At 46.9% G+C, this 27,033-nt stretch overlaps 1 protein-coding gene across 9 annotated transcripts in view; it reads right to left on the minus strand.

Annotated features, from left to right (window-relative positions):
- Positions 1–27,033, minus strand: part of NTF3 (neurotrophin 3) — a 184,916-nt gene that overhangs the window by 30,721 nt on the left and 127,162 nt on the right. The gene's annotated exons all lie outside the window — the stretch shown is intronic.

The following is a 27,033-nucleotide window of genomic DNA, read 5'->3' on the forward strand; positions in this document are numbered from 1 at the left end:
AATAGGGCTTTGGGCTTGATGCCCTGCATGCTATAATGCTACTGACCTAATAAAGAAGTGATATACATCCTTATTAAAGTAGACATAACTGTAGAATGACAAAAAGGAGGTCTAAAGAATCCCAAACTGAGTGAGGAGAAACGGCATTCGCATTGAGCACAATGCCATTCTCATTTTTCCAAAATTCCCAAAATGTTTTGTTGCTTGTGCTGCAGCACAGGACAAAGCCACAAAGTTGAACTCTTCCTCACTAGAAAATAACCAGCTTAGCAGATCAGTTTGGAATGCATAACAGTAGTTTGAGTCTGAAAATACTCTAAAAATGTCTAATCAAGCCCCATAATGAAACTGCCATGTCATAAGACCTCTCGCAGAGCATTCAACAATGTATCCTGATCACAATCGGGTTAAAAAAAAAACTCCATTAGGCCAGAGACTTGTAATAGGTTGTCTCTTAAATTATTTTGAAGCAATACACATGTGGGGTCTACTTGACCTAAAATTGTCCTTTTCATACATCTCTAAACTCTCAAATCCATAATCCCAGTTATGTTAAAATTACATTCATAACAAGCATTTGCCTGAATGTATAAGAAAAATGACCAGTTAGATTCTTAACACCACTATGAGAGGTGCAGTAAATAGAATAGACATAGGATCAACATCATGTTTGATATCTACTGTAATGTCACCACCCCCGCCTCTCCACCTCATCCAATTAGAGAACACTTTGCATTTTTAGAGAGAATGCAATGTGTTCTCTGATTGCCATGCATGCTGAGCGAGAAACCTCAAGCAGCAAGCTAGTTACTTGGCACAGGACCCAGAAGCTAGCGGAGATCACTGTAATAGCAATATCTGCTACAGTGATTTCCACCTTCTACTGAGATCGGCCATGGAACATACATACTTACAATGGCCAAGCTGGACCAATGAAACTATGCAGCGATATCCATACCTGGAATTCCGCTTTAAAAATACAGTAGTAATAGTTTTATTGTAATGTTAAATGCAGGAAATGGTTACAGTAAACTATTTTCCCCACGCTTCTGTTTTTCATACATAACCGTTTCATCATAACCTTATCAGATAAATATAACAATGTCCACGGTACAGCTATGACACTCTTCCTGCCAGTCCAATCTTCATGGAGTCCAAATAGACAATCCTCCACCTTGAGCAACCAAATGGACCGCTGTATGCTTCCACCAACTGGAACAACCAATATAAGCACTGAAGCCTTGCTGCCCTCTTCAATTCAGGGAAACCAAAACTAAAACATAAGCAAAAGAAGAAGGAGCACCAGCCTAGTGCATTGCTGTATAAATCTTTATTAAATAGTAAAAATGTATACCATTGTACTCTCAAAAAGTGAATAAACAGAGGCATAAATTGTGCACCACCAGATGCATGACTATCGGATAGGGCGCAGCTAATGCTTTTCGAGGGCCATGCCCTCTTCCTCAGAGCTCTTTTTATTATTTAATAAAAACTTATACAGCAATGCACTTGGCTGGGTTACCTTCTTCCTTTGCTTAAATAACCTTTTCAGCTTCACTGATGATGCTGGTAATTTGGTGTCCTGGAAACACTAATGGCTCAGCCACATGAATGTGCAGGCTAGGTATTTTCTACACTATATACTGTATGCTACTTATCTCTGGACCAGGGAGTGACATCAATTTAATCGCCGGCCGTATCAGCAGTATGGTTGCCCTCAAAGGGCCAGTTTTTTCTGGGGTCTGCAGGCTTCGACCACAAGGTTTGTTCTTGGATAGAAAACTGGTTACATGGGCGTATCCAAGGGGTGGTGATAAAAAATGCATACTCAGACTAGTCTGGATTTGTAAGTGGGGTCCCCCAAGGCTCAGTCCTGGGACCAATTTTGTTCAATTTATTCATTAACAACATAGAGGACGGGATCATTAGCTCAATCTCAGTTTTTGTGGATGACACGAAAATAGGCAGGGCAATAACTTCTCATCAAGATATAGAAATCTTACAGAATGACCTGAACAAAATAACAGAGTGGGCATCTACATGGCAAATGAGGTTTAATATAGAGAAATATAAGGTATTGCACTTGGGGCTAAAAATATAAACGCAAATTATGCTCCTTGGGAATCCTGGATGGAGAAAGATCAGGAGGTTCTAGTAGAAGATAGATTAAGCAATAGCATACAATGTCAAGCTACAGCTGCCAAAGCCGGCAGAATATTAGCATCCATAAGGAAGGGGATATATTCCAGAGATAAAGCTATAATCCTGCCACTTTATAAAACCCTGGTCCGCCCACATCTGGAGTATTCTGTCCAGTTCTGGTCGCCAATCCTCAGAAGAGATGTGCTGGAAATGGAGAGAGTCCAAAGAAGGACAACTAAACTAATTAGGGGATTGGAGGGCCTTAATTATGAGGAGCGATTACAAAGGAATAATTTATTCTCCCTGGAGAGGAGACACCTGAGAGGGGACATGATAGCGATTTACAAATACCTCAATGTTGATCCCAGCATAGGAAAAAAACAATTTAGTCTCAAGGAGTGTAAGAGGACATGTGGCCACACAATAAGATTAGAGGAGAGGCGGTTTAACCTTAAGATGCGTAAGGGGTTTTTCACTGTAAGGGCGGTGAGAATGTGGAATTCTCTTCCACAATTGGTGGTAGCTGCGGGCAGTATGGTTACTTTTAAAAGACTCTTGGACGTGCATCTCACAGATCACAACATTTAGGGTTATGGGAAATGATCATGTCACTGACACACACACACCTGCACAGGTTGAACTGGATGGACTGTTGTCTTTATTCAGCCTCAACTACTATGTAACTATGTAACTATGTACATACAGAGTGCAGGGTTTAGGAGAATGTTATGTACAGAGTGCAGGGTTCAGGGTAGTGCTATGTACAGAATGCAGGGTTTAGGGGTGCGCTACGTATAAAGTGGAAAGTTCCGGGGTGTGCTGTACACAGAGTGCAGGGTGTGCAACTTCAACCCCAACCCCTGGCTGGGCTCTTGTACCTCGATGTATAGGTGGCTCTGCCTCGCCTTGCAGAGAGATCATTCTCTCCCATCAAAGCTTCAAGCTGCAAAACTGGATGCAAAGGCCACATGACAAGGCCTGGAGGGCCAGATTCAACCCACGGGCCTTGTGTTTGACATATGTGCTCTAGACAGAGGGAGGGCAATTGTACTGCAAATAATAATATGATATGAGGCTGTACATATACCCAGAATCGCATGTGAGCTTTGAACTGCCTGCACCAAAGTAGAGAAAGCTCAGAAAAAAGGTAAGTGAATGCTCTAACTTAAAGAGATACTGATGCCAATAATACATTGTAAATAAACATTCTACCTAGAAAGAAAAGTGTAAGTACTTGACTGCTGCTAGACATAGGCCCATTTTGACCAGTTATTACAAACACGAGAACTTGCCCCCCAGAAAAGCCGCACAGACTTGTTTATTTAAGTTGGAATTAGGGCAAGGCCACAGCTTTATTGAACTTACCAACTGTAACAATATTAAATTACCACATAATGATGCCAGTCACGGTATACAGTATACCGTGAGCATCATAACAAAAACAGATAGTCTAATAGGTCTGTCTCCACCATCAGTGCGAGACAGGCATTAAACTGATCCCAGACTTAAACTTCAGTGCATGGCCTATAAAGGAATATCCATTGCCGGCAGGGGCGTTGCTAGGTGGGAAAAAGACCAGGGGCTTCAGCCCGAAGATAAATTTGATAACCCCTCCCACATTTTAAAGTAAGCCCCGCCCAAGCTCCTCCCATATTTAAAAGTAAGTACCGCCCAAGCTCCACCCAATGGCCCCCTCAGTCAAGGGTCAGTCAAGGGGTGGTATGGAGAGGAGTACAGGGGGTGAGAAATTGGGTGGTATGGAGAAGAGAGAAGTAAAGGGGGTCAGTCATGTGGTGGTATGGAGAGGAGTACAGGAGGTCAGTCATGGGGTGGTATGGAGAGGAGAGGAGTACAGGGAGTCAGACATGGGGTGGTATGGAGAGGAGTACAGGGGGTCAGTCATGGGGTGGTATGGAGAGGAGAGGAGTACAGGGGGTCAGACATGGGGTGGTATGGAGAGGAGTACAGGAGGTCAGTCATGGGGTGGTATGGAGAGGAGTACAGGAGGTCAGTCATGGGGTGGTATGGAGAGGAGTACAGGAGGTCAGTCATGGGGTGGTATGGAGAGGAGTACAGGAGGTCAGTCATGGGGTGGTATGGAGAGGAGTACAGGGGGTCAGACATGGGGTGGTATGGAGAGGAGTACAGGAGGTCAGACATGGGGTGGTATGGAGAGGAGTACAGGAGGTCAGTCATGGGGTGGTATGGAGAGGAGTACAGGGGGTCAGACATGGGTTGGTATGGAGAGGAGTACAGGAGGTCAGTCATGGGGTGGTATGGAGAGGAGTACAGGGGGTCAGACATGGGGTGGTATGGAGAGGAGTACAGGGGGTCAGACATGGGTTGGTATGGAGAGGAGTACAGGGGGTCAGACATGGGGTGGTATGGAGAGGAGTACAGGGGGTCAGTCATGGGTGGTATGGAGAGGAGAGGAGTACAGGGGGTCAGTCATGGGGTGGTATGGAGAGGAGAGGAGTACAGGGGGTCAGACATGGGGTGGTATGGAGAGGAGAGGAGTACAGGGGGTCAGACATGGGGTGGTATGAAGAGGAGTACAGGGGGTCAGACATGGGGTGGTATGAAGAGGAGTACAGGGGGTCAGACATGGGGTGGTATGAAGAGGAGTACAGGGGGTCAGACATGGGGTGGTATGGAGAGGAGAGGAGTACAGGAGGTCAGTCATGGGGTGGTATGGAGAGCAGAGAAGTACAGGGGGTCAGACATGGGGTGATATGGAGAGGAGTACAGGGGGGCAGATATAGGGTGGTATGGAGAGGAGCGGAGTACAGGGGGTCAGTCATGGGGTGGTATGGAGAGGAGAGAAGAACAGGGGTTCAGTCATGGGGTGGTATGAAGAGGAATACAGGGGGTCAGACATGGGGTGGTATGGAGAGGAGTACAGGGGGTCAGACATGGGGTGGTATGGAGAGGAGTACAGGGGGTCAGACATGGGGTGGTATGGAGAGGAGTACAGGGGGTCAGACATGGGTTGGTATGGAGAGGAGTACAGGGGGTCAGACATGGGTTGGTATGGAGAGGAGTACAGGGGGTCAGACATGGGGTGGTATGGAGAGGAGTACAGGGGGTCAGTCATGGGTGGTATGGAGAGGAGAGGAGTACAGGGGGTCAGTCATGGGGTGGTATGGAGAGGAGAGGAGTACAGGGGGTCAGACATGGGGTGGTATGGAGAGGAGAGGAGTACAGGGGGTCAGACATGGGGTGGTATGAAGAGGAGTACAGGGGGTCAGACATGGGGTGGTATGAAGAGGAGTACAGGGGGTCAGACATGGGGTGGTATGGAGAGGAGAGGAGTACAGGAGGTCAGTCATGGGGTGGTATGGAGAGCAGAGAAGTACAGGGGGTCAGACATGGGGTGATATGGAGAGGAGTACAGGGGGGCAGATATAGGGTGGTATGGAGAGGAGCGGAGTACAGGGGGTCAGACATGGGGTGGTATGGAGAGGAGAGAAGTACAGGGGTTCAGTCATGGGGTGGTATGAAGAGGAATACAGGGGGTCAGACATGGGGTGGTATGGAGAGGAGTACAGGGGGTCAGACATGGGGTGGTATGGAGAGGAGTACAGGGGGTCAGACATGGGGTGATATGGAGAGGAGTACAGGGGGTCAGACATGGGGTGGTATGGAGAGGAGTACAGGGGGTCAGACATGGGGTGGTATGGAGAGGAGTACAGGGGGTCAGACATGGGGTGGTATGGAGAGGAGTACTGCCGGCATCAGATGGAACATAAATTAATGCAGCCTAAACTCAATCCTATTAAACTCCTTTGGCGTAAATGTAAACAGCCAGGTCTTCTTGTCCAACATCAGTACCTGACCTCAAAAATGCACAAGTTATCACAAGCTCAATACAAAATCTTGTGGAAAGCCTTCCCAGAAAAGTGGAAGCTGTTTACAGATGCAAAGGTGAGACCAACTCAATATACCACCCCATGACTGATTCCCTGTACTCCGCTCCTCTCCATACCACCCTATATCTGCCCCCCTCTAAATATCTGTTCCCAGTGGAATTATGGCTTCTTTTCCTAAAACAATATGAGATGAAAACAGGCTAAATAGTTGCAACAGCTTTACGATCTTTGGGTACACATGCATCATCACTGATTCATTTGTGAGAATATTGGCTATATTTGTGAATTACGAACTAGTATTGCGATCCAGTCGGCTGTTGCGACTATTTAGCCTGTTTTCATCTCATATTGTTTTAGGAAAAGAAGCCATAATTCCACTGGGAACAGATATTTAGATTACTTATTTATGATTAGTGTTAAGGAATTGGATCAATTTTAGGATTCGCATCATACACGTCTTTTAATATAGATTGGGAGTTGTCTATAAGTTGGATATATTTTCCTATCTTCATATATCCTAGGCAAATATAGGAATTTTTTTAAGGATTTTTTAAGAATTTTTTTAAGGAATCGGATCAGCCTACAAGAGTTGGATTTTATATGTTGTTTGCTTCAATCAGTTGATTTTTTAGCTGCTTATAGATTTATTTGGTCATTCTTAAACATTGGTACATATTTATGGTGAGACCCCTTTCTTATTTTAGTTTGGGAGGTCTTGCTGCGATTGGTTGACTCGTCTGAGTTTCTTCTGAGATCTCTTTCATTGTGCGCCGACTCACTGGGGTTTTTTAGAAAGAAAATGTATTACAGCACATCCAGTCAGTGGCGTACCCAGTGGCGTCGGCAGGGGGGGGCTGACCTGGGCTATAGCCCCGAGTGTGCTCCCCAAAAGCCCCGGGTCTCCTGTTGCTTTTTTAAAATGATTAGCCCCGAGTCCCAAAGCCTGGGTTTGGCCGAGAACTCGGGCTACATACCTCAGCAGTGTAAGATTTATAAAGCACATCCAATGATTGGTGGGCAATCCGGGGCAGCCGCAAGGAGAGTGAATGCAGCTGTCAAGTTTCAGCATTGATGTCGGGTGTGGGCGGGGCCGGTATGCCACGCCCACCTTCCTCCCCAGACAGCTTCTGTTTCTCTATGCACGGAAAAATGGGGTGGAGCCCCGCATACCGGTCCCGCCCACACCCGAAATCAATGCTACTTGACAGCGGCAATCACTCTCCTTCCTTGCGGCTGCCCCAGATCGCCCACCAATCACTGGATGCAGTGGAGTAAAGGGCACTGTGTAAAGGGCAGGCAGTGACAGCTCCTTCAGTGCGGGGACTAGCGGGGGCGGAGCCACGGCGGGAAGGGGGCGGAGCCTTGGCGGGAAGAAGGGGGTGGAGCCTCGGCGGGAAGAAGGGGCGGAGCCTCGGCGGGAAGAAGGTGAGTGCCCATTGCCCAAGTGTGTGTGCTGGGTAGTAGAGGGATGGGGAAGCTGCATATAGAGGAATTCATCTTTCCCTATTCTTTCTGCAGCTGCTGAATAACTGATTCTCCTCCTCTCCCTCCTGCAGGAAGAATAGGGAAAGATCAATTCATCTATATGCAGCTGCCCCATCCCCCTCCTATACAACTTCTTTTGCTGGCTCACCAGTGCTCTTAAACCCCCCCCTCCAGTGTTCTAATCCCCCCTCACTGCTCTTATCCCCCCCCTGCTCTTATTCCCCCCCCCCTCGATGCTCTTATTCCCCCCCCCTCGATGCTCTTATTCCCCCCCCCCGGTGCTCTTATTCCCCCCCTCAGTGCTCTTATTCCCCCCCCTCGGTGCTCTTATTCCCCCCCCTCGGTGCTCTTATTTCCCCCCCCCCCCTCGGTGCTCTTATTCCCCCCCCCTCGGTGCTCTTATTCCCCCCCCCTCGGTGCTCTTATCCCCCCCCCGGTGCTCTTATTCCCCCCCCCCACCCTCAGTGCACTTATCCCCGCCTCAGTGCTCTTAACCCCCCCACCCAGTGCACTGGACTGCCCCCTGTTCTTTAGCCCTCCCCCGGTGCTCTTCAGCTCTCCACTGTGCTTTTCATCTCCCTCCCCCCTATGCTCCCTGTCCCCCCCAGTGCTCTCCACCCCCTGCGCCTTCCAACCCCCCTGCAATGCTTTCCAAACCCCCTCTTAATACTCTCCAGTCCCCCACCCCCACCCCACCATGCCCTTCAGCTCCTCCAGTGCTCTCTGCTTCGCCTGTGCTCTCCGGCCCCCCTAGTGTCCTTCTATCTTCTATCATGTCCTCAGTCTCTGAGCATCTCTTGTATCATGTCTGCAGTGTCTGACCATCTCTTGTATCATGTCTGCAGTCTCTGACCGTCTCTTGTATCATGTCTGCAGTCTCTGACCGTCTCTTGTATCATGTCCTTAGTCTCTGGCCATCTTCTGTAACATGTCCTCAGTCTCTGACCATCTCCTGTATCATGTCCTCAGTCTCTGACCCTCTCCTGTTTAATGTCTGCAGTCTCTGACCATCTCCTGTATCATGTCCTCAGTCTCTGGCCATCTTCTGTTTAATGTCCTCAGTCTCTGACCATCTCCTGTATCATGTCCTCAGTCTCTGACCCTCTCCTGTTTAATGTCTGCAGTCTCTGACCATCTCTTGTATCATGTCTGCAGTCTCTGACCACCTCTTGTATCATGTCTGTAGTCTCTGACCATCTCCTGTACCATGTCTGCAGTCTCTGACCATCTCCTGTACCATGTCTGCAGTCTCTGACCATCTCCTGTACCATGTCTGCAGTCTCTGACCATCTCCTGTACCATGCCTGCAGTCTCTGACCATCTCCTGAACCATGTCTGCAGTCTCTGACAATCTTCTGTAACATGTCCTCAGTCTCTGGCCATCTTCTGTTTAATGTCCTCAGTCTCTGACCATCTCCTGTATCATGTCCTCAGTGTCTGACCATCTCCTGTATCATGTCCTCAGTCTCTGACCCTCTCCTGTTTAATGTCTGCAGTCTCTGACCGTCTCCTGTATCATGTCCGCAGTCTCTGACCGTCTCCTGTATCATGTCCTCAGTCTCTGACCCTCTCCTGTATCATGTCTGCAGTCTCTGACCATCTCCTGTATCATGTCTGCAGTCTCTGACCATCTCCTGTACCATGTCTTCAGTCTCTGACCATCTCCTGTACCATGTCCGCAGTCTCTAACCATCTCCTGTACCATGTCTGCAGTCTCTGACCATCTCCTGTACCATGTCTGCAGTCTCTGACCATCTCCTGTACCATGTCTTCAGTCTCTGACCATCTCCTGTTCCATGTCTGCAGTCTCTGACCATCTCCTCTACCATGTCTGCAGTCTCTGACCATCTCCTGTACCATGTCTGCAGTCTCTGACCATCTCCTGTACCATGTCTTCAGTCTCTGACCATCTCCTGTACTATGTCTGCAGTCTCTGACCATCTCCTGTTCCATGTCTGCAGTCTCTGACCATCTCCTCTACCATGTCTTCAGTCTCTGACCATCTCCTGTACCATGTCTTCAGTCTCTGGCCATCTCCTTTAGCAAGTCTCCAATCTCATACTCAAACTTAAACACATTGCTAATAGTATTAGCTATCTATTTATGCTGAAGGTAGGACTATGCAGGGGAGGGAGGCAGAGAGTGCAAAAGGGGGAACTGTGATTAGAGAGACGGAGGGCAGACTGCAAGGGGCACTGTGATGGGGGGGGGGGGGGGCTGTGAAATGTGTGCAATAAATATTCTTGAAAACATTACAAATTTTTGTGGGTGTTTTTACATTTTAACCGGTTGCCGACCGCCGCACGACTATATACTGCGGCGGTCAGCCCCGGCCAGGCAGAGTGACGTATCGGTACGTCACTCGCCTGTCACTGACTTGCGAGCCTATCGCGGGCGGGCGCGCGCCCGCCGAGGCGCGCGCCCGCCGCGGCTCGTTCACAGGCAAGTCAGTGCGTGTGACCGGCGGACTCGATGTCCGCCAGTCACACTGCGATCGCTCCTGTGAAGGGAGAAAGACAGAGCAGCTTGTGTAAACAAGCTGCCTGTCAGTTCTCCCTGTGTAAAAGTGAAGATCTGTCCGTTCTACTATGTAGAACGGTGGATCTTTGCTTTTACACCAATAGGAATGTCCCTACACAGTTAGAAGCACGCCCCTAGGACACACTTAACCCCTCCCTCTCCAATAAAGTTAACCCCTTCCCTGCCAGTGTCATTTTTGCAGTAACAGTGCATATGTATAGCACTGATTACTGCAGTAATGTCACTGGTAACCCCAAAAGTGTCAAAAATGTCAGTCAAGGGTCCGATCTGTCCGCCGCAATGTCGCAGTACCGAAAAAAAATCGCAGATCGCCGCCATTACGCGTTAAAAAAAAAAACACCAAAAATGACAAAAATCTTTCCCTTTGTTAGTAAACGCGATAACTTTTGCGCAAACCAATCAAAATACGCTTTTTGCGATTTTTTTTACCAAACATAGGTAGCATAAAACAAATTGGCCGAAAAATGTTAAAAAATTTTGATTTTTACTTTTTTTTTGGGGGAATTTCATATAAAAAAATGTGAAAAATATTGTTATTTTTGCAAAATTTACGCTCTTTTTTTGTTTATAGCGCGTGATCAAAAAATCGCACAGGTGATCAAATACCACCAAAAGAAAGCTCTGTTTGTGGGAAAAAAAGGACGTCAAATTTGTTTAGGTACAGCGTCGCACGACCGCGCAATTGTCCGTTAAAGTCACGCAGTAAAAAATCGCAAAAAAACCCCTGGTCCTTTAGCAGCCAAATCCTCCGGGGCTTAAGTGGTTAAAGTTGGGGGGTGCCAGATATAGGATCCTCCCCGGGTGCCAAATGCTCTAGGTACGCCACTGACTGGATGTGCTGTAATACATTTTCTTTCTAAAAAACCCCAGTGAGTCGGCGCACAATGAAAGAGATCTCAGAAGAAACTCAGACGAGTCAACCAATCGCAGCAAGACCTCCCAAACTAAAATAAGAAAGGGGTCTCACCATAAATATGTACCAATGTTTAAGAATGACCAAATAAATCTATAAGCAGCTAAAAAATCAACTGATTGAAGCAAACAACATATAAAATCCAACTCTTGTAGGCTGATCCGATTCCTTAAAAAAATTCTTAAAAAATCCTTAAAAAAATTCCTATATTTGCCTAGGATATATGAAGATAGGAAAATATATCCAACTTATAGACAACTCCCAATCTATATTAAAAGACGTGTATGATGCGAATCCTAAAATTGATCCAATTCCTTAACACTAATCATAAATAAGTAATCTAAATATCTGTTCCCAGTGGAATTATGGCTTCTTTTCCTAAAACAATATGAGATGAAAACAGGCTAAATAGTCGCAACAGCCGACTGGATCGCAATACTAGTTCGTAATTCACAAATATAGCCAATATTCTCACAAATGAATCAGTGATGATGCATGTGTACCCAAAGATCGTAAAGCTGTTGCAACTATTTAGCCTGTTTTCATCTCATATTGTTTTAGGAAAAGAAGCCATAATTCCACTGGGAACAGATATTTAGAGGGGGGCAGATATAGGGTGGTATGGAGAGGAGCGGAGTACAGGGAATCAGTCATGGGGTGGTATATTGAGTTGGTCTCACCTTTACATCTGTAAACAGCTTCCACTTTTCTGGGAAGGCTTTCCACAAGATTTTGTATTGAGCTTGTGATAACTTGTGCATTTTTGAGGTCAGGTACTGATGTTGGACAAGAAGACCTGGCTGTTTACATTTACGCCAAAGGAGTTTAATAGGATTGAGTTTAGGCTGCATTAATTTATGTTCCATCTGATGCCGGCAGTACTCCTCTCCATACCACCCCATGTCTGACCCCCTGTACTCCTCTCCATACCACCCCATGTCTGACCCCCTGTACTCCTCTCCATACCACCCCATGTCTGACCCCCTGTACTCCTCTCCATACCACCCCATGTCTGACCCCCTGTACTCCTCTCCATACCACCCCATGTCTGACCCCCTGTATTCCTCTTCATACCACCCCATGACTGAACCCCTGTACTTCTCTCCTCTCCATACCACCCCATGTCTGACCCCCTGTACTCCGCTCCTCTCCATACCACCCTATATCTGCCCCCCTGTACTCCTCTCCATATCACCCCATGTCTGACCCCCTGTACTTCTCTGCTCTCCATACCACCCCATGACTGACCTCCTGTACTCCTCTCCTCTCCATACCACCCCATGTCTGACCCCCTGTACTCCTCTTCATACCACCCCATGTCTGACCCCCTGTACTCCTCTTCATACCACCCCATGTCTGACCCCCTGTACTCCTCTCCTCTCCATACCACCCCATGTCTGACCCCCTGTACTCCTCTCCTCTCCATACCACCCCATGACTGACCCCCTGTACTCCTCTCCTCTCCATACCACCCATGACTGACCCCCTGTACTCCTCTCCATACCACCCCATGTCTGACCCCCTGTACTCCTCTCCATACCAACCCATGTCTGACCCCCTGTACTCCTCTCCATACCAACCCATGTCTGACCCCCTGTACTCCTCTCCATACCACCCCATGTCTGACCCCCTGTACTCCTCTCCATACCACCCCATGTCTGACCCCCTGTACTCCTCTCCATACCACCCCATGTCTGACCCCCTGTATTCCTCTTCATACCACCCCATGACTGAACCCCTGTTCTTCTCTCCTCTCCATACCACCCCATGACTGACCCCCTGTACTCCGCTCCTCTCCATACCACCCTATATCTGCCCCCCTGTACTCCTCTCCATATCACCCCATGTCTGACCCCCTGTACTTCTCTGCTCTCCATACCACCCCATGACTGACCTCCTGTACTCCTCTCCTCTCCATACCACCCCATGTCTGACCCCCTGTACTCCTCTTCATACCACCCCATGTCTGACCCCCTGTACTCCTCTTCATACCACCCCATGTCTGACCCCCTGTACTCCTCTTCATACCACCCCATGTCTGACCCCCTGTACTCCTCTCCTCTCCATACCACCCCATGTCTGACCCCCTGTACTCCTCTCCTCTCCATACCACCCCATGACTGACCCCCTGTACTCCTCTCCTCTCCATACCACCCATGACTGACCCCCTGTACTCCTCTCCATACCACCCCATGTCTGACCCCCTGTACTCCTCTCCATACCAACCCATGTCTGACCCCCTGTACTCCTCTCCATACCACCCCATGTCTGACCCCCTGTACTCCTCTCCATACCACCCCATGACTGACCTCCTGTACTCCTCTCCATACCAACCCATGTCTGACCCCCTGTACTCCTCTCCATACCACCCCATGACTGACCTCCTGTACTCCTCTCCATACCACCCCATGTCTGACCTCCTGTACTCCTCTCCATACCACCCCATGTCTGACCCCCTGTACTCCTCTCCATACCACCCCATGACTGACCTCCTGTACTCCTCTCCATACCACCCCATGACTGACCTCCTGTACTCCTCTCCATACCACCCCATGACTGACCTCCTGTACTCCTCTCCATACCACCCCATGACTGACCTCCTGTACTCCTCTCCATACCACCCCATGTCTGACCCCCTGTACTCCTCTCCTCTCCATACCACCCCATGACTGACCCCCTGTACTCCTCTCCATACCACCCCATGTCTGACTCCCTGTACTCCTCTCCTCTCCATACCACCCCATGACTGACCTCCTGTACTCCTCTCCATACCACCACATGACTGACCCCCTTTACTTCTCTCTTCTCCATACCACCCAATTTCTCACCCCCTGTACTCCTCTCCATACCACCCCTTGACTGACCCTTGACTGAGGGGGCCATTGGGTGGAGCTTGGGCGGTACTTACTTTTAAATATGGGAGGAGCTTGGGCGGGGCTTACTTTAAAATGTGGGAGGGGTTATCAAATTTATCTTCGGGCTGAAGCCCCTGGTCTTTTTCCCACCTAGCAACGCCCCTGGGCGTACCTAGAGCATTTGGCACCCGGGGAGGATCCTATATCTGGCACCCCCCAACTTTAACCACTTAAGCCCCGGAGGATTTGGCTGCTAAAGGACCAGGGGTTTTTTTGCGATTTTTTACTGCGTGACTTTAACGGACAATTGCGCGGTCGTGCGACGCTGTACCTAAACAAATTTGACGTCCTTTTTTTCCCACAAACAGAGCTTTCTTTTGGTGGTATTTGATCACCTGTGCGATTTTTTGATCACGCGCTATAAACAAAAAAAGAGCGTAAATTTTGCAAAAATAACAATATTTTTCACATTTTTTTATATGAAATTCCCCCAAAAAAAAAGTAAAAATCAAAATTTTTTAACATTTTTCGGCCAATTTGTTTTATGCTACCTATGTTTGGTAAAAAAAATCGCAAAAAGCGTATTTTGATTGGTTTGCGCAAAAGTTATCGCGTTTACTAACAAAGGGAAAGATTTTTGTCATTTTTGGTGTTTTTTTTTTTAACGCGTAATGGCGGCGATCTGCGATTTTTTTTCGGTACTGCGACATTGCGGCGGACAGATCGGACCCTTGACTGACATTTTTGACACTTTTGGGGTTACCAGTGACATTACTGCAGTAATCAGTGCTATACATATGCACTGTTACTGCAAAAATGACACTGGCAGGGAAGGGGTTAACTTTATTGGAGAGGGAGGGGTTAAGTGTGTCCTAGGGGCGTGCTTCTAACTGTGTAGGGACATTCCTATTGGTGTAAAAGCAAAGATCCACCGTTCTACATAGTAGAACGGACAGATCTTCACTTTTACACAGGGAGAACTGACAGGCAGCTTGTTTACACAAGCTGCTCTGTCTTTCTCCCTTCACAGGAGCGATCGCAGTGTGACTGGCGGACATCGAGTCCGCCGGTCACACGCACTGACTTGCCTGTGAACGAGCCGCGGCGGGCGCGCGCCTCGGCGGGCGCGCGCCCGCCCGCGATAGGCTCGCAAGTCAGTGACAGGCGAGTGACGTACCGATACGTCACTCTGCCTGGCCGGGGCTGACCGCCGCAGTATATAGTCGTGCGGCGGTCGGCAACCGGTTAAAATGTAAAAACACCCACAAAAATTTGTAATGTTTTCAAGAATATTTATTGCACACATTTCACAGCCCCCCCCCCCCCCCATCACAGTGCCCCTTGCAGTCTGCCCTCCGTCTCTCTAATCACAGTTCCCCCTTTTGCACTCTCTGCCTCCCTCCCCTGCATAGTCCTACCTTCAGCATAAATAGATAGCTAATACTATTAGCAATGTGTTTAAGTTTGAGTATGAGATTGGAGACTTGCTAAAGGAGATGGCCAGAGACTGAAGACATGGTACAGGAGATGGTCAGAGACTGAAGACATGGTAGAGGAGATGGTCAGAGACTGCAGACATGGAACAGGAGATGGTCAGAGACTGCAGACATAGTACAGGAGATGGTCAGAGACTGAAGACATGGTACAGGAGATGGTCAGAGACTGCAGACATGGTACAGGAGATGGTCAGAGACTGCAGACATGGTAGAGGAGATGGTCAGAGACTGCAGACATGGAACAGGAGATGGTCAGAGACTGAAGACATGGTACAGGAGATGGTCAGAGACTGCAGACATGGTACAGGAGATGGTCAGAGACTGCAGACATGGTACAGGAGATGGTTAGAGACTGCGGACATGGTACAGGAGATGGTCAGAGACTGAAGACATGGTACAGGAGATGGTCAGAGACTGCAGACATGATACAGGAGATGGTCAGAGACTGCAGACATGATACAGGAGAGGGTCAGAGACTGAGGACATGATACAGGAGACGGTCAGAGACTGCGGACATGATACAGGAGACGGTCAGAGACTGCAGACATTAAACAGGAGAGGGTCAGAGACTGAGGACATGATACAGGAGATGGTCAGACACTGAGGACATGATACAGGAGATGGTCAGAGACTGAGGACATTAAACAGAAGATGGCCAGAGACTGAGGACATGTTACAGAAGATTGTCAGAGACTGCAGACATGGTTCAGGAGATGGTCAGAGACTGCAGGCATGGTACAGGAGATGGTCAGAGACTGCAGACATGGTACAGGAGATGGTCAGAGACTGCAGACATGGTACAGGAGATGGTCAGAGACTGCAGACATGGTACAGGAGATGGTCAGAGACTACAGACATGATACAAGAGGTGGTCAGAGACTGCAGACATGATACAAGAGATGGTCAGAGACTGCAGACATTAAACAGGAGAGGGTCAGAGACTGAGGACATGATACAGGAGATGGTCAGAGACTGAGGACATTAAACAGAAGATGGCCAGAGACTGAGGACATGATACAGGAGATGGTCAGAGACTGCAGACATTAAACAGGAGAGGGTCAGAGACTGAGGACATGATACAGGAGATGGTCAGAGACTGAGGACATGTTACAGAAGATGGCCAGAGACTAAGGACATGATACAAGAGACGGTCAGAGACTGCAGACATGATACAAGAGACGGTCAGAGACTGCAGACATGATACAAGAGATGGTCAGAGACTGCAGACATGATACAAGAGATGCTCAGAGACTGAGGACATGATAGAAGATAGAAGGACACTAGGGGGGCCGGAGAGCACAGGCGAAGCAGAGAGCACTGGAGGAGCTGAAGGGCATGGTGGGGTGGGGGTGGGGGACTGGAGAGTATTAAGAGGGGGTTTGGAAAGCATTGCAGGGGGGTTGGAAGGCGCAGGGGGTGGAGAGCACTGGGGGGGACAGGGAGCATAGGGGGGAGGGAGATGAAAAGCACAGTGGGAAGCTGAAGAGCACCGGGGGAGGGCTAAAGAACAGGGGGCAGTCCAGTGCACTGGGTGGGGGGGTTAAGAGCACTGAGGCGGGGATAAGTGCACTGAGGGTGGGGGGGGGGAATAAGAGCACCGGGGGGGGGGATAAGAGCACCGAGGGGGGGGAATAAGAGCACCGAGGGGGGGGGAATAAGAGCACCGAGGGGGGGGGGGAAATAAGAGCACCGAGGGGGGGGAATAAGAGCACCGAGGGGGGGGAATAAGAGCACTGAGGGGGGGAATAAGAGCACCGAGGGGGGGGGGAATAAGAGCACCGAGGGGGGGGAATAAGAGCATCGAGGGGGGGGGAATAAGAGCATCGAGGGGGGGGGGAATAAGAGCAGGGGGGGGATAAGAGCAGTGAGGGGGGATTAGAACACTGGAGGGGGGGGTTTAAGAGCACTGGTGAGCCAGCAAAAGAAGTTGTATAGGAGGGGATGGGGCAGCTGCATATAGATGAATTGATCTTTCCCTATTCTTCCTGCAGGAGGGAGAGGAGGAGAATCAGTTATTCAGCAGCTGCAGAAAGAATAGGGAAAGATGAATTCCTCTATATGCAGCTTCCCCATCCCTCTACTACCCAGCACACACACTTGGGCAATGGGCACTCACCTTCTTCCCGCCGAGGCTCCGCCCCCTTCTTCCCGCCGAGGCTCCACCCCCTTCTTCCCGCCAAGGCTCCGCCCCCTTCCCGCCGTGGCTCCGCCCCCGCTAGTCCCCGCACTGAAGGAGCTGTCACTGCCTGCCCTTTACACAGTGCCCTTTACTCCACTGCATCCAGTGATTGGTGGGCGATCTGGGGCAGCCGCAAGGAAGGAGAGTGATTGCCGCTGTCAAGTAGCATTGATTTCGGGTGTGGGCGGGACCGGTATGCGGGGCTCCGCCCCATTGTTCCGTGCATAGAGAAACAGAAGCTGTCTGGGGAGGAAGGTGGGCGTGGCATACCGGCCCCGCCCACACCCGACATCAATGCTGAAACTTGACAGCTGCATTAACTCTCCTTGCGGCTGCCCTGGATTGCCCACCAATCATTGGATGTGCTTTATAAATCTTACACTGCTGAGGTATGTAGCCCGAGTTCTCGGCCAAACCCAGGCTTTGGGACTCGGGGCTAATCATTTTAAAAAAGCAACAGGAGACCCGGGGCTTTTGGGGAGCACACTCGGGGCTATAGCCCAGGTCAGCCCCCCCCTGCCGACGCCACTGATTGCCGGCAAGGTAAAATCGCCAATAAAGCTGTGACAAATTCACCAGGGGCGGGCAACTCTGGTGACGTCAGAATCTCCTTAGAGCGGTGGAATGTCCCTTTGGGTAGCCCATTTTCTAGAGTTCAGACTCCACCTAATCACCTCGTGCCTTAGTGGCCAATCCCATCGAATCCACTTAAACTCCCCGTTTATATCCACAACACCCACATAGCTGCCAAGCTTCCAGCAGTCAAGGCTCCCTTTCCCTAGAGGATTGGGTCAAGGGGCCTTCATTTGTCTCTTGCTGTCCATGTAGCCAAACACAGCTCTGTTGCTGAGGATTCATTCCCAAAAGCCTGCTGGGAAACACATTTTGGGAGATGATCAGGGTTAGGGTTCCTCTTCATGACCTCCAGTTCACTACAAGCCACAATAATGACTTGGCAGTCATGAAGAGGAACAACAGAATGCTGCAGAGGACACAGAAAATCAAAACTCCTGAAGTATCAGTTTTTCCCAGCAGATTTTTAATTTCTTACATTACTATTTTAAATGGAACATGTTTATTTTAAATTTAATATTAGCAACAAGGTTCATTTGAATACACTGCAGTTTTTCAGGGATAGTATAAGCTTTTCATCATTTGATTTACTTGGGCTTGCTATGCCGGTCTTTGCTAGACATCAAATTGAATTGCTCTAAAAGGTATAAGAGTAAAGTACTGCACTACCTAGTTACACAGGTTGAAAAATACAAATGCCCACGGAGTATAAAGTATAGCTAAAAGACACATGACTGCTTAGAAGCATAGGCTCGTTCATGAGCAGCTAATAAACCAATACCTTGCCCCCCAAAAAGACACAGAAGCTGATTAAGTTGGAAATAGGGAAGGCCACAGCTTTATTGAACTTTGCAAAAGTAACAACTTTCCAAATGTACCAAACAACAGTGCCAGTCACGGTTATACTGTGAGCACCCGACAATGCCAGCCACAGTTGTACCGTGAGCACCCATAAAAAATAAACTTACATAGTCTAAGAGGCCTGTTTAGACTGACCCCAGAATTTAACTTGAGGGCATAGCCCATAAAGCAACATCAATTGCTGGCAATGTCAAAACCGCCAATAAAAATGGGCAGGGGGGTGGGCAACTCTTGTAACAGCTGAATCTCCTCAGAGCAGTTGGATGTGCCCTAGCGTAGCCTCTTCCTAGAGTTCAGGCTCCGCCCAGTCACCTCAGGTTTTGGTAGCCAATCCCAAGGGAGCTACTTAACTTTTCTTTTAGGTTCACACCCACAGTGATGCCATGCTTCCAGCAGTCAAGGCTCCCTTTCCCTAAAGGAGGTTCAAGGGGCCTTCATTTGTTTTAGTTTTGGATACAGTGGAGAGGGATAAGAACACCTACCAGGTTTGTTTTGCTCCTGTTGTCCCCATTAAGGAGATTCACCCTCTCTATTTGTCCTGTTTACCATTATCACTGAGAGTGACATTTAAAGAAAATCTCACATAGTTGGTTTTAACCAGAACAGGAATGAAAGGGAAATCTTCCAATGGGAAGATAAACATGGGTGACAAATTCAACCAGGAATTCAGTTGAAAAGTACAAAAAGGGCAGCCAAGTACCATTCGTATGAAGATTAGCTGGTTGGGACCTTGCTGGAGGAAAAATCATAGGATACAAAAGAAAGAAATGCCTTATTTCCGGTAGGCTGCCCTCAAAGGCATAGGGGGAGTGGAAGTTATGACAGACGAGGCAGTTTTTTAAAGAAAAATCACTTTCCACTTTTCACATAAGTATCCTTATGTATGAAAATAGAAAAAAGGAGCACTGATTAATTGGAATAAAGCTGCTACCAAAGATCCAATAAACTGATTGGACGATAAATGTATGTGAAAAATGATCTGGTGCGCTAAAATTAAATGAGTTATCCTGATGTACAAGCACAAATCATGATAATTATGATACAACCCTTAACCCCTTGAAGTCTATACGGGTGTAAATATCCTTGAGATGTATCCATGCTTAATACTATTTTCCATCTGGTAAGAGGCTTGATTGATTATATGTTTCCCCCGTGTGCAGTGGAGCACCATATCACTGTCACTACATAGGAGGTCACTTGAGAGGAGCTATTTGCACTTAACCATATCCGTCTGACACCGGAAGGGTCGGCTCTTCATTGGGTAGGGGACGGAAGTGACGGCGCCGGCGTCCTCCTGTTTCAGTAGAAGCTCGTTAGAAGGAAGCGCGTCATCAAGGAGGCGCCGTGCCGTCACATACTGCATCCGCGGTCCACGCTGCAGGCAGCCGCGGTCATTCACAAGTTATTGCAGATCGCTGGTTTTAAGTGGGAAAATGTAAGTGCACTTCTATTTATTTTTAATAAAGTTTTGTGAGGTAATGCACTATCGTCTGCCACTTCCATTTTTTCTTTGGGGGACATCTGAGAGGTGCTGCCACAAGGAGAGTGGAGGAGGTAAAAAGATTTCCTATTTTAACCCTTGAAGTCTCAGCCTATGCGGGTGTAAATATCCTTGAGGAGATGTATACATGCCTAATACTTTTTTCCATCTGGTAAGAGGCATGTTTCACCTGTGTGCAGTGGAGCACCATATCACTGTCACTACATAGGAGGTTATTTGAGAGGAGCTATTTGTATTTAACCATATCTGTCTGGTAAGAGTATAACTTGGAAGGTGGTGGGATTTATGCACCAGCCAAGTGGATAAATGGACTTTTATTTTTGAATTAATATCACGTTCATCCACATATATTTAGAAGATTTGTATGTACCAGTCACGTGGATAAATGGACTTATATATTTTTGAATTTATATCACGTTCATCCACATTATTTAGAAGATATATTGAATCATATGTACATTCACTTTGTACACACGTTATCACTTTGTTTGTATCATAATTATCATGATTTGTGCTTGTACATCAGGATAACTCATTTAATTTTAGCGCACCAGATAATTTTTCACATCCTTATGTATGGATATCATATCTCGAACCCCCTAGAGTCTAACTCCAGCCAAAAAAAAATGTTTTTATGTCTTTCACCAAGGTTTGAAAGATTTTTTTCTCCGTACCTGCCCTTGTGTCAATCAAGACAAAAACTTGAAGATGCAAGGGGTGATAAAGAGCAAAAACATTTTTCAAAAGTTTGTTTCTCTACCATAAACATGTTTTCCTGGCACCAGCATGGCAGCATACATGTGGTAGTATGCTTTCATGGATTGGCGCCAAGAAAGGAAAATTATGGTATTTGATACAATTTTCTGTTTTCCTGGCACCAACATGGCAGCATTCCACCACATGTATGCTGTCATGGATTGGTGCCAAGAAAGGAAAATTCTGGTGAGTATTTGATACAATTTTCCCTTTTTCTTAGTTGATGTTCTCATTAGACATTTCTCATCACTTCCTGTCCCAAATAAAGGAATAAAGAGAAATCAGCAGGCAATAACACAGAAAGCAATAATAACCTACCAGAAACTCCAACCTATCCCGGCTCATTCCAAAGCAAAATATTTTGTCATTAGTTGGACTTTAACCACTTCCTGCCACCGCCCCCTGGCCCTTTAAGAGGTTCTAAATGCCAAGAGGCAGAGGCAGGCATTTTGATCATGCGACCGCTGTTTTGGCCATCGCAAAGCCCCTGATTGCAAGTATGCATTGAGAGCTTTCTGTTACCCACCACTCTCTGTGCTTTCATAAGGCCACATAGATGTGGCCTCTTGGTGTTAAAGTTCACCTGCCCAGAGGCCGCATATATGCGCATGGCTGGCAGGAAGAGGTTAAGGTCTTGTTCGCACCAGCTTTGATTTTTTAAAGAGTGATTCATGTTCAGATAGCTCTTCATAGAGCATTTGTCAGGCTGGAAGAAGGTGCTGTATCGCCTCCTTATGGCCTGCTTAAACCCCTTGAGCTTTGCTCTAGCAACTATGTACATTAGACACTATGGCAATGTGCATGCAGAGCTGCCCTATTCACTTGAATGGGTCATGTTTGGCGGGTGCTATGCGAAAGGGACAAGGAGGTATAATTCTTGCCGCAGTTTGTGTAAACCCCAGGCTCCCACCTCTGCAGCTTAACAGGGTAGTGGTTGGAGCTGAAAAATGCAGAGCTCAACCTTAGGGTTTTACCACCCCCCAATCACTAGTGTGAATGAGCCCTAAAGAATTCTTCTCACGGAGGGATATAATTTGTTCACCCCTACCTTTCATTGCAGCTAAATTCTTCCATGCTCATTGTTATTTTAATCTCTCTTTCCAGTCCCCTCTCTACACAGTGTTTTTAAGATTACATAAAGTGGTCATAAATACCTCTTTGACTTCCTTTTTGCATAACCCCCACTTCACTTCACAAACACTCTAGCCAAAAAAAAGCCCATAACATCAAACAATCCCCAGTTCTTCTAATGCGTTGCACCAAATCGGGATTAGAGTCTTTTTGTCCTAACAATTATTCAAAGGCACATCACTCTTATAAACAGAATCATGTGAACTATTCCAACAATTCAACAATTACTTTACATGGTTCTATTTTAAGGTCGAAGTCTATTCCCTCTTAGGCCAAATGCCAATCTTTTTACAGTTTCAAGAAAAGCAAAATCTCAGGCAATGGCTGTACAAGGCTCTATACTGCTACAGTAAAACACACACTGAAACCTGTAAAAAAGCCTTAAAGTGTAAGTATAGCCATATGTATATTTAAGCCTTAAAGGAGTTGTAAAGGCAGAAGATTTTTTTATCTTAATGCATATGCATTAAGATAAAAAGCCTTCTGTGTGTAGCACTCCCCCTTAGCCCCCCTGATACTTACATGAGCCCCATCTCTGTCCAGCAATGTCCACAAGTCATTCGGCCATCCTGGACTCTCTATCCTGAGACAGGTGCAGCGCCATTGGCTCCTACGGCTCTCAATCAAATTCAGTTAGCCAATCAGGAAAGAGAGGGAGCAGGGCCGACCCACAGCTTCGTGTCTGCATAGACGAATGGAGCTGCAGCTCGGCTCGGGTGCCCCTATAGCAAGCTGCTCGCTGTGGGGGCACCCAACAGAAGGGAGGGGCTAGGAGGAGCAAAAAGGGAGCCCAGAAGAGGAGGATCCGGTCCACTTTTCATGGTTTGTTATTTAAAAAAAAAACTAGACTTTACAATCTCTTTATAGCTGAACTCATATATATATATATATATATATATATATATATATAGATAGATAGATAGATAGATAGATAGATAGATAGATAGATAGATATAGATATATAGATATATATATTTTTTCCTTAATAGCCACAAAGGATATAAATCCATTTTGCGTGTGCCAATGCCCAGATATTACCTTGGAAAAGTAGTGATGACTCCATCACTATGCTGTACATAGCCTGTGGGAGGGACCCAGAAGCTCCACCCACTACAGGCAGCCTGCAAATACATAAGGGGGCGGAGACAAGACCAGTCATCCTGCACAAGGAGATGGAGCAGCAGTGACTGGTCTTTATTACGGGAAGCTTCTACACAGAGGTAAAGGTTCACACTGGATTACGGCACAAATCTGAAAAGGAATACATGAAGCACACCAAGATTTAAGGGAGAATATACATGCTTTCGCTTTAACCATCTCCCGCCCACCATATTGTCAATTGACGGGCGGGCAGCGGCGGCTCTCTCGTTCTGGGAAGATGATCATATGATGTTGTCTCACTCTAGCAGTGCATGCGCGACTGCGAGGGCGTGCAGCGATCGGTGGTTTGCTCTGTTCCTGGGACACGGCACATCACCAATCTCGATAAGGAGCCAATGATGAGACTCTTTAACCATGTGATCAGCTGTGTCAAATCACGATCCAAACACACTTGTCGGTTTCCGGTATTCTTTTCCTCACACTGTGACAGCGCGAGGGGAAGAGAGAGCTGGTAACCAAATGAAAGAGAACATCTGGAATTGACCACATGTAAACATGTCGATTACCAGCATTCCTTTCCTCACACTGACAGCGTGTGAGGAGAGAAATAATGGTTTTCGGCATTCCTCTCCTCACACTGACAGCGTGTGAGGAGAAAAATGATGGTTTTCGGCATTCCTCTCCTCACACTGACAGTGTGTGAGGAGAGAAATGATGGTTTTCTGCATTCCTCTCCTCACACTGACAGCGTGTGTGGAGAGGAAAGCCAATCATCGGAATTTCCTCACATGGGGCACCTGCACAGATTATCAGGGCAGCCCCAACGGTGCCCAGCAGTGATGCCAATCAGTGTCCAACAATGATGCAAGTCAGTGTTGCCTTTCAGTGCCTGTTCATCAGTGGTGCCCATTAGTGCTGCCAATCAGTGCCCATCAGTGCCGCCTATCCGTACCGCTTGTCAGTGCTCATAAGTGCCACCTATCAGTGCCTGCTCATCAGTGCCGCCAATCAGTGTCCATCAGTGCTGCATATTAGTGCCTCCTCATCAGTGCTACCTCATCAGTGCCCTTCAGTGCCGCCCATTAGTGCCCATCAGTACAGCCTCATGGGTGCCCTTCAGTGCAGACTCATCAGCGCACATCAGTGAAGGAAAAAAGTTACTTATTTACAAAATATTTTAACAGAAAGTAAAAAAAACATTTTTTTTTTTTTTTTTAGTAAAAAATAAAAACCCCAGTGGTGATTAAATACTACCAAAAAAAAGCTCTGTCTCAAAAAAAATGATAAAAAAAATTTCTTTGGGTACAACATTGCATGACTATTCAATTATCATATAAAATGCTGAAAATTGGCCTGGGCAGGAAGTGGGTAAAAGTTGGCAAGTAGGTAAAGTATATGTATGTATGTATGTATGTATGTATGTATGTATGTATGTGTGTATGTATATATGTATGTATAGACCCTGTCACTGAGCTACGGTAGGGAGGCCAAAACACATTAGTGGGGCGTTGTTCTGGCAGAGACACGCAGGCTAAGGCCACCTTTTACCCTTGTCTACATGACTGATTGGGAGAGCAGCAATCCAATGACATGTATGAATAGCCAAAGTTTATTATTTAGTTGTTTTTGATTGGAGTAAAGAAGGGGTTATTTTGCTGTGTGCTGCTGTGGAGATTTCCCTTCAATTCCAATCCTGGAGAGGAAATCAGATTTGGCAGGATATCTCCCAAGGGTAAGGGGAATTTTCCTCTTAGATGAATGTCACCAGAGAATTTGCCCTCATTGGAAGATCTTTCCTCATCTACTGATCTGATAAGCGCTCCAAAATGTTGGATTTCGCCTCATCTTCTGTCCCAGTGATAGTGGTCACCAAGACAAATAATGTAGAAGGATGAATCTCTCCAGCGGGGAAACAGCAAGAAAAACATGGCAGAGGTTCTAGCACTTCCCCACTATATCCCAAACTAAAAAAAAAAAAAAATGGTTGTCTTTACATACACCTTAACATTAAAGTATCAAAAAAGATACTTACCTTTGTGCCTCCCCGGACCCTGTTTTAGGATTCCTATTTAAGGGTTGTCACACCAATAGAAATAGAGGGGACACTTCATGCTGTGTCTCTGTGACAGGAAGTGAAGGGAAATCTCCCTAAAGGCTCGTACACACTTGACGAAAATCAGACGAAATATCCTCCAACTTTTCTCTCTCATTCTCAGCGGTCATACCCGTGTTTAATTGACAGTGCGTTCCCAAAATTTTTCGTCCGATTTTTTATTTTTTTTTGGGACGTTTGTTCCTAGACTTCCGGGTTGTCAGCAACTTCAGATCATGCGCGGTCTTTCGTATCCGATTTTTCGCGGACGTACTGCATGCACATTAAACGAAAATCGGTCGTGCTGGAGACGGACGATAAAAATGTTGGTGTTTGTCCCTCATGTTGGTGTTTGTCGTTAAAAATGTCGGCATCGGCTGCTGAAAGTTGTGTACACACTAGCCAAAAATCGTACGATATTACATCGGACGGGAATTTTCGGCAGATTTTCTACTAGTGTGTACCCCACTTAATGGGACGCAGATAGCAAAAAAAAAAAAAACAAGCAGGAATTAACACTCCCTTATCCTATGCAAAAATAAATAAATCAATAAAGGAAGCCCTCACTTGAAGAAGAACTACAGTCTTCTGTGAAAAAATTAAAAGTCAGCAGCTCCAAAAACTGTAGCTGCTGACTTTTAATAAACAGCCACTCTCCTGTCCCACAATCCAGCGATGGGCTCACCCAGCTGGTTTCCCCCCCTGTCATCTGTCCCTGGTGTCGCCATCTTAATTGAGGGCACCCTGCTGTGACAGCTTGTGGCTTCACAGCAGGGTGCCCACTGCGCATGCGTGAGCAGTGCTGCGCATTGTGAATAGTCCTGCAGTCTTCTGGGACCTGTCATGTGTCCTAGAAGACTGCAGGAGGGAGGGGAAGAGGAGAACTTCCGATCGTCCCAAGTGGTCGGAGGGGAAATGGGAACAGGCACCTATCAAAATCAGGTACCCGCCCCCCAAAAGTGTAATTTCACAAAGGAGGAGGTCTTAAAGCAGGACTTCCACTTTTGGGTGGAGCTCCCTTTTAAGAAAAATGTTGCTTATGAAAAGGCTAGATTATCTGCTTTCTATACTGTTTCAATGTCTTTAATACTTTCTGGGTTATTGAACCAGTGTTCTGGTTTTGCTTTCTGTATGATTGTTCTAGGTCAGTCATTTTGAAGGTATCAGAACCCGGCAACTAGCATTTTCAAAAGATGGCAGAAAGGAGTGGCCTCTATAATTTTTTCAAGGTAAATGTTTTGGGATTGTTACTTTATACATTTTTAAAGCTAGAACATGATTTAAAAGGCACAACTGAAAAGACACAGCTGAGAGAAAAAGAAAAATAGTGGAACATATCCAATAAACCAATTTAACCAATAATTTATTATCAGTCAATACATTTTGATGCAGATGTACAGTATGGTATGACAGAGAGCCAGTCACATTTTGATAACTACTTACATCTAACCAAAAACCAGTTTCCACCTTAAATAACCACTTTGCCTCCTATACCTGTTCACCCCCTATGGACAAGAGCAATTTTTATATTTATTTAT

The sequence above is a fragment of the Pelophylax lessonae genome (genome assembly GCF_965119305.1).
Source record: "Pelophylax lessonae genome assembly, chromosome: 4".
Taxonomy (NCBI): Eukaryota; Metazoa; Chordata; class Amphibia; order Anura; family Ranidae; genus Pelophylax; species Pelophylax lessonae.